This window comes from Spermophilus citellus (genome assembly GCF_964194105.1).
Source record: "Spermophilus citellus genome assembly, chromosome: 15".
NCBI classification, from domain to species: domain Eukaryota; kingdom Metazoa; phylum Chordata; class Mammalia; order Rodentia; family Sciuridae; genus Spermophilus; species Spermophilus citellus.
The window spans coordinates 80,896,407-80,908,451 of record NC_138195.1 but is presented as its reverse complement, the minus strand read 5'-3'; the positions used below and the strand labels follow the sequence as shown (position 1 = coordinate 80,908,451).

The 12,045-nt window shown below is 50.9% G+C and overlaps 1 protein-coding gene and 1 pseudogene across 2 annotated transcripts in view; both read right to left on the bottom strand.

The window, feature by feature from the left end:
* Positions 1-12,045, bottom strand: part of VTI1A (vesicle transport through interaction with t-SNAREs 1A) — a 443,239-nt gene that overhangs the window by 59,533 nt on the left and 371,661 nt on the right. The window lies entirely within an intron of this gene.
* Positions 2,111-2,657, bottom strand: LOC308634054 (large ribosomal subunit protein uL22-like; annotated as a pseudogene). The gene has a single exon. The product of its transcript is annotated as a large ribosomal subunit protein uL22-like (transcript).

Genomic DNA, 12,045 nt, shown 5'->3' with positions numbered 1-12,045 from the left:
GTGGCCGCATGGCTAAGATCCGGGCGGGCGGGGGTGGCCGTTCGCTGAGCAAGAGCGGGGCCTCCCGGGACGGCGGGATGGCGGGTGCTGTCTGCGGGTTCGGGCAGGCCGCGCCGCTCGGGGCCGCCGGCCGCTTTCTGAAGTGGCTGGTGGCCGCGGGATTGTACCTCTGCACCCACCGGGGGGCCGCCTGTAGAGCCGGGCAGCTGCGGCCGCGTGGCTACAAGCCTGGCAGGCGTGGTGGCCGTTTGCAGAGCGAGAGCAGGGCCTCCCCGGGACGGCGGGATGGCGGGTGCCGTCTGCGGGTTCAGGCGGGCCGCGCCGCTCTGGGCCGCTGGCCGCTTGCAGAAGCGGCTGGTGGCTGCGGGATTGGACCTTCGCGCCCGCGTGGCCAGCCAAGATCCACTTGTCTGGGACAAACTGACACTTCTAATAAACCTACCAATTCCCGGCAGGTCCTCTCTTAACGGAATTTTGCTAGAAGTTCCTCAGTAGGTAGACTGCCGCTGTTCCAATGGGTCTTTCTGATCCCGTTAATGTGGAGACATGGGAATCGCTGCTTCCTCGCCGGCGGCCATGTTGGATCAGCCCAGAAGAACTTTCAAAGGCCTCTTGGCTTGAGGGACAGCAGCAGCTTTGAGAAGCAGCAAGGCGGCGGCAGGAGAGCCCTTGGCCAGCTGAAGCAGAGAGGATGTAGGACGGAGGCACCGGTAGCGAGGATCCGCCGCCGGTTCCTTGGTTCTTGTTCAGATTTGCCTACTTCATCCGCAGCAATCTTCTCCGGATGCCAGAGGCATGGAGGGGTAAATCCTCTGCGGGTGCATACGACCCCCGTTCCCCTTCCCTCGGGACAGTGAGTGCCTACTTGACTTATCTGTGCCCTTGAACTTATGTTCTCCTGAGTAAGTCCTGCCCCAGGAGGGCTTGCCCTGTTCATTTGCAGTCCACATGAACAGCTGGTAAAACATTTTAACTTCCTCCCTGCTGTTCATCCAAGGTGACGGCATCCGGTCTCTGCCCTCATGGAGCCGCTACTCTGGCGTAGGGAGGATCTGGCGAGATGGAGACAGTCATTCGTTCTGCTTGCCCTTGCCCCAGCCACTCTTTGCAATTTGAGGCCTTCTGCGTGGGGTGTGAACAGATTGCTTGGCCTGTGTGGTTTTTTTGGATGAGTAAGTAGCTCTGTTGTCATGGCAACAGAGTCATCAGGGCACTGACAGGGATGGCCCCAGTCATCCTTGCTCAATCCTTCATGGCTCCAGCTCCAAGGGTTCTTGATGGAAGGAGGAGACTGAAGATCAATGGCGTCCCTTGTCTAGGGTTCACAATAGCTAATTAATTAATTACACCTGGCCAAAGAACTGGTGGGGCAGGTGCTCCCAGTGCTGCTCCTGCCAGTTACTGAACACAAGCAGCTGACAGGGAAGGGGTTGGAGGGCCAGGTCACAGTCAGGAAGAGCCTCTCCAGAGAGCCAAGTCCTCCACTCACAGGTCGGGGCCATGTATGGGAGTGCCGCGGTTAGCTCTTGTTGTGAACAACACTACCCCAAACTGTAGTCATCTACCACGAGCACTCTTTCTCAGATGTGACCCTCTGAGCTGGGCTTGGCTGGTGGTTCTTCCACTCTGCCCTGTGTCTTCTGTGGGAACATCAAGATGGCGGCTTTACTCAGAGGCCTGAGGCCTCCACTGGAGGACAGGCTTAGTGTCAGTGTCTAGGAGATTCCAGGGACATGTTTAATGGTAGAATGGACAACTGAGTGTCCACAGAAGCCTGGAGTTTGTAAGAGAGAACAGCTAAGATACCCATCTTAGGTCTGGGTCCCTGGCTTGCTGAATGGTGGGTGTTATGCTGGGAAGAAGTGTCTTAGGAAAATTTGGACAGAATGGCCCCCAAGGACATCTAGATGAGGTCTGGGGCCTGGTCTTCTTTCCTGGCAGCAAGTGGGCACAGTTGGGTAAAGTGATCCGGTGTCTCTTGTCATCTCAGGCACATGAGACAGGCCCTCCTTGGACCTGCTTCTTAATTGCAACAGGGATTTCATTCCTGTTTTTCGATGCATTTCTGGTTTTGCTTACTGGACTTTAAGAATTTTATTTATATTTATTTTTATGCTGAAATTGATTCCTGTGCCCATAGTTTTTGTTTCTTCAGTTTCTTCTGGGATATCTTTCTCTTCTTGACAACCTCCTCTTCTGGCTTCAGAAAAACTTGTTCCTTTTCAGTGAGGATCATCTCCCTGTGGCAGGGGGAGCTCCCAGAGGGATCAAGTGTGGGGGCACTTCTGCTTGGTTCACCCGGGTGTGTTCAATGACCAGAGACTCTATCGGGAAACCCTTAAGTTTCAGTATGACTCTCTCCATTTTTAAGTGAAAAATGTACAGTGAAAATTGAGCACTCTTTTTGGGCCTCTGATTCTGTCACCAGCCCCACTGTGTGGTCTGGGCACACCTACCAACTCCACCACTGTAATGCCAGAACGGCACACATTGTTTCTTTAAAGTGACATTTCTCAGTCACTTGATGGCTTTTTAGATAGGCTCCCCCCCATAGCCTGGAAAGTTTCATGGGTGTTCTTAAAGTGAACACCAAGATGTGAACCTCTGGATTTGCATGATTTTGTGGGGTTTTCTGGGTCGAGAGGATAGCGAACCATTGTCACAAATCACTTCTACCCTTTAGAGGGAGAGGAAGGAAGTAATTGAAATTTGGAAGGGATGGAGGGAAGAGATGACAAAGAAGAGAATCTTCGGTTTGAAGAGAAGTCCTGGGGTTTCTGGGCTGCCTGAAGAGCCCAAGGTCACTTGGGAGAAGGGCAAAGATGGCAACTCCCTGGAGCGTCAGGGGAGACAGAGGAAGGCTGCTCCAACTGCTGGGAGGCTCCACGAACGGTCAAGCCTGCCGAGGTGGGCAGACCCTCAGCTGTGAAACAGAAGGAGGAAAATGGATCTGGAGGAAATAAATTGCTGTCAGCCATTCCTCTTAAGTCTGTGGATCCTGGAAGCAGAAGGAACCACCCCCAGGATGGTGGCTTCATCAGTGCCTATTGCTGTTGTAACAAAATTTGCCATAAATTTACTGGGTTAATACAACCCAGGTGGGCTGGGGATGTGGCTCAAGCGGTAGCGCGCTCGCCTGGCATGCGTGCGGCCCGGGTTCGATCCTCAGCACCACATACCAACAAAGATGTTGTGTCCGCCGAGAACTAATAAATAAATAAATATTAAAAAAAAATACAACCCAGGTTGTAAGGTCATGATTCTGCAGGTCACTGCAACCTCTTGCTTCATAATCACATCTCCTACGACTCACTGGTCCCCTGTTTCCTTCCATGAGAACTCTCGAGATTATACGGGTTCAGCCAGATAATCCAGGATGATCTCTGGCTCTCAAGATACTTCCTGTCTGTGGGGGCATGGTGATGCACCCCTCTAATCCCAGCTGCCCGGGAGGCTGAGGTGGGAGGATCCCAAGTTCAAAGCCAGCCCAGGCAAGTTAGCCAGACCCTGTCTCAAAATTTTAGAAAGGGCTGGGGGTGCAGCTCAGAGTACAGTGCTCGTGGATTTAGTGCCGCAACAACAACAACAACAACAACAACAACAACAACAACAAATCCTTCACTTAATTATACCCGCAGAGTCCCTCTTCCCATACAAGGTAACATACTCACTGGTTTCAGGGATCTGGGTATTTTGAAGAGACCATTATTCTATCTACCACAGCAGCATGGAAGTGGGTGGCTGCCCCAGCCTTGAAAGGGCCAGACGGTGAGCATCAGGGCCCTCTGGGAACCTGAGAAGACTCAGGATGGAGCTCAGGTCCCCAGGAGCCACACTGAATGGGACTCAGTCAATCACCATTATCATTATCCCCATCCTTCTGTGTTCCTAAGACAGGAGGACACCAGTGTTGTGTTCGGGAGCCTGATATCTAGCAGCTTCCACTCCTCCTGATCTGCTGGGATGAGGGCAGACAACCCCAGAGAAATCAGTATTGCTGCAAGACCTTGAACCGTCTCCCTGGGGCTCAGCCTTCAGATGAAAGGGCAGGAAAGGTTTCGTTACCTTTTTTCCTCTTTTCAGTCTTGGGTTTGAATCCAGAGCCTTGCACATGCCAGGCAAGCACTCAACCACTGAGTTACAACCCAGCCCTTTTTATTTTATTTTGAGACAGGGTCTGAATAAGTTCACTCAGGCTGAGTTCAAACTTGCAATCCTCCTGCCTCAGCCTCCAGGTAGTTGGGATTGTAGGTGCCTGCCACCTGCAAGGTTTTGTTACTTTTGATAAACATAAAACTCTAACCATACAGAATGCTTGCATCATGCAAAACCATGTTTCTATTTTTTAAATATACAGTTACAAGACATAGGCTTTTGCATACTATCCTTCCCAGAAGGTCCAACAACATGTCATCTGGTGGATCTCCCTGAACCAAAGGCCATCTAGGGTCTCTTCCTTATCTTTTCTAGAACCGCACTATTCAATATGATAGGCACTAGCCAATGTGGCTACTTAAGTTTGAATTAGACATTTTGCTCCTCATAGTTGCCACATTGCAGATGCTGGATTGCTTACAGCATTACACAGTGCAAATTAATTCCATCGGGCACCATAAGGAAAGTTCCATGGGACAGAGTTGTTCTTGTAGTTAGTGTGTTAGTGCCCACCCTCCTGGCTGTCCAGCTGGTGTATACATCAGTTACTTCCCCACCCTTCAGGCCATGAAGTCTCCCTTTCCCTAAGATGTTCCTAATTGGGGACCTTCTGGGGAGATGGCATGTCAACAGGAGCACCAACAGGACAGAAAGTTCTGGAAACAGTATTCGAGCCTCAATACCTGGGAAAAAGACCTCAAAGGAAACGGAAAACAGATGAAAGATGCCATACTTATCGTGGGGTAAATTCTTCTGTCTGCCAGGTACATTCCCAAAGGACATCAAGGTCTCCACTTCTGTCCCCTGGAAGCAGCTCTGCCCTGGGGGAACCTGGGCTGTACTAAGTGCAATGACCCTGACTTTACTCTCCTCCTCACTGAGGCATTTCCTCCAACCCCTCCCTCAGTGTCCTAAGAGCTCCGTCCCCAAGCAGCTCTCAGGAAAGGGGAGGCCATATGCTGGTCATTGTGTCTCCCAGGGAGGGGTGGTTAACGCGCAGGTCAGTTCTGAAGGCGTTTCTCTGGAGCTGGGCATTGGTGAAGTGCACGCAACCTCCTTACACGCGGGAGGACAGGTGGCTCTGCTAGCCTCACACTCCGCCCTCTCCAGCTACCTATGCCAATCCGGAGCAACCAAAGGGAGAAGGCTCTGCCCCTCGAGCTTCAGCTGATTGGCAGGTGAGGTTCGCGCACGCTCCCTGCCAGCCTGGCCAGGGCCTTCCTGTGCTGAGGCTGCAGTCGGGTTGCTCATTATTGCTCTATGGGCTGATCTCGCTAGTGCCCCATCTGCCACCAGAGAAAGGCCCAGGCATGGGCTTCCAGCCAATTCCTTCTCAGGAAGCCCGGAGGGCCCAGGAGGACCCGAGGAGCAGAATGGCGGATTCTGATGTCCACTCTTCAGATATGCTCCTGTGGAATCTGTCCCTTCCCTCCAGCAGGGAATAATGGAAGTGAACTTGTCATTTCCCTGACTGGTCATATTTTACGCCTGACTCAGAGTCTTCAAGCTAGTATCATAGGGAACCAAGTGAAATTGCAGCAGGAAGAGGAACAGAAAGGTCCTGATTCCCCAAGATGGAACTCCAAAGAACATTTTGAGCAGAAAAGTCTATTTGAATGGTTCCTCCTGTCTTAAAAAAAAAAAAAAAAAGCAGCAATAAAAACACCATACAGTCATTGCAATATCATTAGAAACAAAACAGTGACAACTCAAAACAGCATGTTCCCATGTCCCAAAATGTGCTGCTTAGCTCTGGTGAGTGGAACGTGTGAATACCTCTCCACTCCAAGATGTCACCATCTAGATTTTCTGTGGCTCAATGTGCTTTTCAAACACACTGCTATAAAGCAATTAACCCAAGGTTTTTGTAAAATGGGGAGATTTACCTATACTTTGTCTTTATATGACCCCACAGCCTCTCATCCTACAAGAATGAGGCTTTAAGCTTAATGTTCAAGTTCAACTCAAGTTTGGAAGTTAAGACGGAGACTTTGCAACTTATTGCTGTGGAAGACAGGATGGAGACAGGAAGGGCAGAGGAAGTGGAGAGAGAGGGAGGGAAAGGGAAGGTGGGAGGAGAGCGACAGAGACAGGGAGGGAAGGAGAGGCTTATGAACCAGAGGGGGTACAGTAAGCAGTACCAGGAGTGCTACATCTGGAAGTAACCACAGAGAACCATCTTTTTCTTTTCTTCCTTCCCCCTCTCCTCTCCTTTCCTTTCTTCCTCTCTCCCTGCCTGCCTTCCTCTCCAGGACCCCACTGTACTACATACCCAATCCAAGGATCTTTCCTTTATCCAGAGGTTCTCTGCCTTTTATTTGTTGATTTACAGATGCTCTTTGTCTTATGTTGGTGTCACATTGCACTGGACCCATTGTAAGTTAGAATATTGTAAAATGAGAATGTATAAAACACTCACTGCCAACTTACCAAACATAGGAGCTTAGCCCTGCAGTACTCTGTAGAGTATCAGTTGTTTACCCTCAGGATCACGGGATCACGTGGCTGACTGGGAGGTGGGGCTTCTGTCACTCTCCAGTGTTGTGTTGTACTGCATGTGTTTTTTTTTTTTTTTTTTTGAAACAGGGTCTTGAATTCCTGAGTTCACACGATCTTCCTGCCTCAACCCCTCAAGTCACTGGGACTACAGGCATGTGCTACTGTGCTCAACTTTCATACTGCATATTGCTATCCAGAGGAAAAAATATCAAAAGTGAAAGCACAGTTACTACTGAATATGTATCACTTTTGCATCATTGTGAAGCTGAAAAAAATTGTAAGTCAGACCATCCCCGAGTTAGGGGTTTGTCTATATTTATTTTTGTAGAAGCAGAACAAGTGACATCTTAAGCAAGAACACAATATCTTAAACAGATAACATGGGGCCTCCCAGAGCCCCTGCCTTGGTATTCTCTCACCTTCCCTCTCCAAACACCCCAGAGCTTGACAATCTATAGCTTCAAACCACAGATCTAACCCAACTCCCCATTATGCCAATGAGGAAACTGAGGTCCAGAAAGGGGAAGTAATTCATGGAGAAGGGGTGGAAGGTTTCTCCAAGATCATGTGCTGTGGCCTGGCAGAGACGGCCCTAGGAACTTAGAAGTGAAATGAGGTGAAAGGCAAGGAACCCTGGTGATGATTGTGAAAGAGATGACCATGAGATGACCTTGAGGAATGTGAATAGATGGATTGTGAAGAGCATGGTACCAGGAGGCTGGAGACCCTGCAGTCTCCCCAATGTCTTTTCCCTGCTTCTCACCAGCTGTTCCACTTTTGGGGTGCTTTCTCAGCTCAAGACTTGTAGGGATAATACCCATGAATACTCCACCTATGAATGATTACAACTTACACACTTGACTCAGGGGCAAAAGGAACAAATGCAAATAGCAATCACTTTAATCATCAGCTTAGGGCACCAGAACAAATTTATTGCATACCATTCCCCACTCTTATTCCATACCCAGGACAGGCATTACTAATCAATTGCGGCACTTTTCCCTGCTGGATCTAAACAGTCTCAAAATTATTTTTAGGCAGCCATTATTAGTTAATTAAGAGCTGGTCCTTAAGATGAAATCTCCTTGCTCTTCCTGGTTTGTGGCCTGCTGATTGATTGTCTGTTGTCCCTTGGCACTGCGGCTGCATGCTTATACAGACTATACCTTAGGGAAGAAGACTGGAACTACATTTCCCAGAATCCCTTTCCCTGTACAGCTCCAAGCAAGATTCTCCAATAAGAAGCATTGCTGAGAAAACTGGGAGGTGGAGGAAGAGAAGCCAGGCAGCTCAGTGCCTGCGCAAAATTCAAGCCTTTGAAAATTGCATGGTGTGGTGCCTTGGCAGCTGAGGTTGGTGGCTGCAGTGATCGCTGAGATTATGGGTCCTTTGCAACATCCAGCTGAACTATGAATCACCTGCCTCTGGGGGCTGCTGGCCTGAACCTTGCTCTCCCAGCCGTCCTAAGCAGTCACTCAAGTGTCCAATTCCCTGGATCTTCTAGAACCCTTCCAACCTGAAACACCTAGAAGGGCTTCTGTTTTCATGACCAGCTCTCCTGATGGCTACAGGAAGGCACGGAATGAACTTAACTGCAAAATGGATATCTCCCACCTTGCTGAACAGGAAAGGTGGTTTGCTTTTGCGCTTCCTGATTTTCTTTTTTAAAAAATATATTTATTTTTTAGTTGTAGTTGGACACAATACCTTTATTTTATTTATTTATTTTTATGCGGTGCTGAGAATTGAACCTAGAGCCTCACACATGCTAGGCAAGTGTTCTACCACTGAGCCACAACCCTAGCCGGCTCTTCCTGTTTCTTATGTTACTTCTGTGGTGGTCCACCTAGGGACAGATTTCCAAAGAATCAGAATAATGGCATCATAGAATTTGGAACTGGGAGGACCTTTGTACAGAAACAAGTTGGTTCTTTACATTTTTTTTTAAAATGGGAAAGACTGAGGCCTAGAGAGAAGAATTATTTTAGTTAGTTCCAGAGCTGGGTCTAGAAGCCAGGACAGCTGACATGGACCCAGGGTCTCAAATAAGGGAATTCAAGTGAGCTTGTGAGGCACAGCCATGCTGAAATGTGTCCCATAGCAAGCTGACTGCTTCAGTGTGAGATGATAGATACCTGGTCGTAAAGGGAGACTGAGGTGAGTGGGGTGATAAAATGTGAGTGGGGGACACAGCGAGGGCAGGTCTCATGAAAACCCGAGACTCTGAAAACCACATTGCACTATTTTTTTTTCAGTATTGGGGATGGAACTCGGGTGTTCTACCACTGAGCTGCGTCCCCAGCCCTTTTTATTTTGAGACAGTGTCTTGCTAAGTTGCCAGGCTGGCCTTGAACTTGTGATCCTCCTGCCCTAACCTCCAGAGTAACTGGGATTACCGGTGTGCACCACCACACTTGGCTCCAATGCCCTCTTCTCAGCTCTACCAGGGAAACCCCATCACTTCTCCATCTGGTAACAGCCCGATCATCTTAAGTCCTTGTTTCTGTATCCAATTATTGAAAAACATGTCATGAAATGAAAATCAACTGTGTTGTTTTTTTTCCTTACTGTAATCATCCCTTGTTTCCATGGGCCTTGGGGTTGTGGGCTGCATCAGATCAACTTCCTGGTGGCACGGCACTGGTAGGGAGGAGGAGGGATTGGGAGACCATTGGGGAGTGACAGGATTGCCAGGATGGCAGGGAACTACGCTTGGGAGCTGTGCTCTGGACAGTGGATGTTCTGAGCCTGGGGGCCCAGCTCCCACTGCCTCACTGTGGGGTCCGGAACCCCTGCTGGTGCTGCTGCCTTAGAAGTGGCTGTGGCGGCTGTGGGCATCACCAGAATCACCTCCGCACTGCCTTCCTAGGTCTACGTGGGCATCTAGAGACCAAATGCCTGCTTTCCCTGATCTCTGGCAGCTAGAGGGTCCTCTAGAGGGCTCTGCTGGGCAGTCACATGGCCTAGGCCCATCGCAGGTGCCATATTGGAGGTGTGGCGTCAGAGGCCCCTCTTCTCTGTCAAGTCTCACCTCCTTTTCTCCAAATGCCTGAAAGCCCACATTAATGTGGTTTCTCTGGACTCAGAGCTTTGCTCCTGTTAAAGGATAGAGATGACGTCTTTGCCGGCTTTCTCTCTAGTGTGGGTGAACAGCAGTTGGGTTCTGGTACTGAACACCCCAGTGCAGCCCTCTTACACGAAACGCTTCACTAGCATCTTTGGGAACCACACCTTCTGGCGGAATGTCATCTACCCTGTCAGCCCCTGGGGTAGTAACCCTTGCTTGCTTCCATTGAGGTGGGAGCCTTCTGGGGGTCAGGGTCATAGCCACGGGTCCCTGAGTCACCCAGTTTACATCTCCTGTCCCCTAGGAAAGCCAAGGTGAAGACCATGCCACTGAAGAGCCACAGCATATCTGCCTCAACTGTTTTCTGAGCCTTTGGCAGCTTGAGGTGGTGCTGGCTGAGGCGGGCACACACTCCTGTGTCACCACCACTGGCTGCCAGTTCCTGTTTCAGGCACCTTTCCTAGATGCCAGGCATCTAACCCAAATTAGCTCCTTCAGTCATCTCTACTAGCCAATCAGACAACTGCTGCCCATGGCCCCCAAAGCCAGTGTGGGGCTGGGATTCAAACTCAAGACGAAGCTAGACCCCTCCCTCATGCCACCTCCAGGAAATAAAGTTCCTCAGGGTCCAAGTGTCCCTAGAACATCCAGTTCTCAGGGCACCTCTACCTGGCTGACCGCTCAGGGGTCAGACACTCGTGGGCAAGCAGGCTGCCTGGGGGGGGGGTCTGTCAGTGGGCAGGATGGAGGCACATGACCTCACTAGAACGAACTGGGAGCTTCTCACCCCCTGAGCTGTGAACATAAACGAAGACGCCAGTGACCGCCAGGAGCAGAGGCTGTTCACTCTGAGCTTGTCACAGGTGGAGGAGGGGGAAAGGGAGCCTCAGGGACGTGGAGGTGCTGGCCTGGGAGCTGTGGGGTGGGGTGGCCAGAAGCAGGCATCCCACCTGGTTGGTTATGCACCCATATCTGGCTTTTTCTGGTTGCCCTGGGTTGGAAGTAGTGACCGGATTTGGGAAGCTGTCAGTTATTTGTCAATCAGTTATTAATCAAGGTAGTCAGTTATTCATCAAGTCCTGGCTATTTTGAAGCTGTTGTTTGATTTCCTGGATTGTCACTGACGATGGCAGACTGGTCTCCCGGAAGTCGGCCAGCAGACTGGATTCCTGGCTATTTGTTGTAGATAGAAGTTTGCTGCAGGACTTGGGTCGGAGATCTATTCCTACACCAGGTCTGGCCACTGTCTCTGGCGTACTCGGCCTCAGTGGTGTGATCCCCAGGGCAGCCCATTTGGCAGATAGGGCAACGGAAGCCCGAGGAAGTCAAGTCATGTGGCCTGAGCGCCTCAGCTGGACTGGGTGGAGAAGCTAGGCTGGCCTCATCCATGCCAGGCAGCCTCTCACCTCCATGCCCATCCCTGCCGCTCTCCCCCTTCCCAGCCAAGAGGATGACGATAAGGTCCCCATCCACAAAACAGTCCCCACAGCGTGATGGGAAGATTCCTGGGTCTGCCCAGCCCGCAGTTGGGCCCTGATCTCAGGTTACCCTCTGGGGAGGAAGGGACATGTGGGCTCATCCCCAAGAGCCTACCTGTGACTCTGATTTGTCCCCTTTCATCCGTCTTCCTGCCCCAGCCCATGATGCTTGGAGACCTAAACAAGAGGATGCCACTCTTTATCTCAACCTTCCAGGGCTGCCTCTGGGCCTCTCCCTCTGCCTAGAGCTCCTTTCCTGGCAACCAGCTCAAGTGTCACGGCTCCAGGTTAGAATCTGCTCCTGTAGGCCAGGATCCCACAACCCTTCATCGCCTCCGTGGCACTTCTCAGAGTCTGGGACAAGGGCTGTTGTTGGTTGGTGCTGGCAGCTGCTCCCACCCCAACTGTCAGACCCGGGGACACAGCTGTGCTTGCCCGGTTCACCTGAGCTCCTGATGTCGGCCCATGGTAGGCACTCATGAGTAATCTGGACCTGCCCTCCTGTGGCTGCTGCTCCTCCTCTGAGACGGGTGCTCCTGCTTCTTCCCTGACCCATGAGCCAGGGACAAGGTGACCTGCTGAGCTTCTGTGGGGTGAGCTGGGTGGTGACTCAGCAAGTAGCCATTAGCTGAGAAGTTGGGGCGCTCTCAATAACATGTTCCCAAAGCAACCAAAGATACAAGATGAACAGGTCGCCTGTCCTTGCGGCCCCTGGTGCAACCCTCAAAATCTGCATTCCCATGGTCCACGTGCCAGAGATGCCAAAGTGAGGCTCAGGGTTTGAAGGAACTTGTCTGAAGCCCTAACCAGTGAGAGGCCCAGTGGGGACGGCCCCCAGATCTGCCT